Consider the following 1,309-nt stretch of genomic DNA (forward strand, 5'->3'; position numbering starts at 1 on the left):
ATTAATAAGGAAATAAATCATAAATAAATAGAGATAAGAAAACCAATCCTAAGATACACTTTTTAAAATATTTTCCTCATTCCTACCAGATGCCATAATAAGAAGATGAAGCATATGCTACAGTCACTTGACTACGCTATCCAAGCCCACATCATGGCACCAAGGAATTCTGAATGAAATAATTACATTACATTTAGCTTGAAAAAAAATCTTAGAAGATATCAAAAGAATAACTGAAGAAAAAATAAAAATGGATTGATAAACAACAGTCATGGTAACAACTTGCTCCTATACACTCAAAATTTCTGAAGCTCATGGCAGCCACCAAATTTTGCTCCTGAAAAGGAAACACAACTAGGTCCACTGGCAGCCATAGAAACAGTTTGCTAAGTTTTTAAAAATCATAGGGACGCATAAGAGAACTTATTATTTCTTCATCAAAGGACATATGCTCGCGATCTTAGATTTAACAATTTATTCTATCTTATATTTAGGAACCAAGTCAACTATAGGTTAAATGTTCCACTCAGTAATTAATTCCTATAGAATCTAAGTGGACTAGTTTCCTTAGATTTATAATTCAATCAGACTTTATTGAGCTGAAGAAGAAGCTCCACAATAGAAATAAGACATGAGTACACACGTTATTCAAGAAAAAGAACTGTAGCAAGTAGCAACATATTACATATCCAATTAAAGTCTAAACCAATTAAAGTCTAAAGCCACAAAAAACCTATCTAGTATTAGTATGACCTATGAAGCATAGGAGAATGCAATTCATATTAGTGGGAACCTCCACCACTGCATAGTAAATAAAATTATCATGGAATAACAAAACTCAGATAGAAAAGAGAAATAAAGCTGGCAAAAACATACCAAGACAAAGTTTTATTGGATCTTGAAAAGATAGTTCACGAGTATACCCAAATTTCTCGAGAACGCCACGAACTACACTTCTCAAGTCTGAAAGGGGAGGGGGAAAATGAAAAAAATCATCCTCGACATGCTTAGGTGTTAAGGTTGCATTTGGATTCAGTCTCACAAACAAAAATACAGAGAAAATAGACATATAAATTTGTTTGGTTATGGAAACAAGGACAGGAATAGAAACACAAAATTTATCCTCCAAGATAGAAAATTCTTGTATTTTCTTGTACTTCCTAAAAGTGAGACTAGGAAATATTCTCTTCTTTCTCTATCTCTCCATCTCTATAGAAAAAGAAAATCCTAACAGTGTCTAAGCGTGCCACCAAATCCAATCCTCAGTTAGTTCTTACTTCCAAAGTTAGTTCATATTTTACTATAACCA

This window comes from Arachis duranensis, chromosome 3, assembly GCF_000817695.3.
Source record: "Arachis duranensis cultivar V14167 chromosome 3, aradu.V14167.gnm2.J7QH, whole genome shotgun sequence".
In the NCBI taxonomy this organism is placed as follows: Eukaryota; Viridiplantae; Streptophyta; class Magnoliopsida; order Fabales; family Fabaceae; genus Arachis; species Arachis duranensis.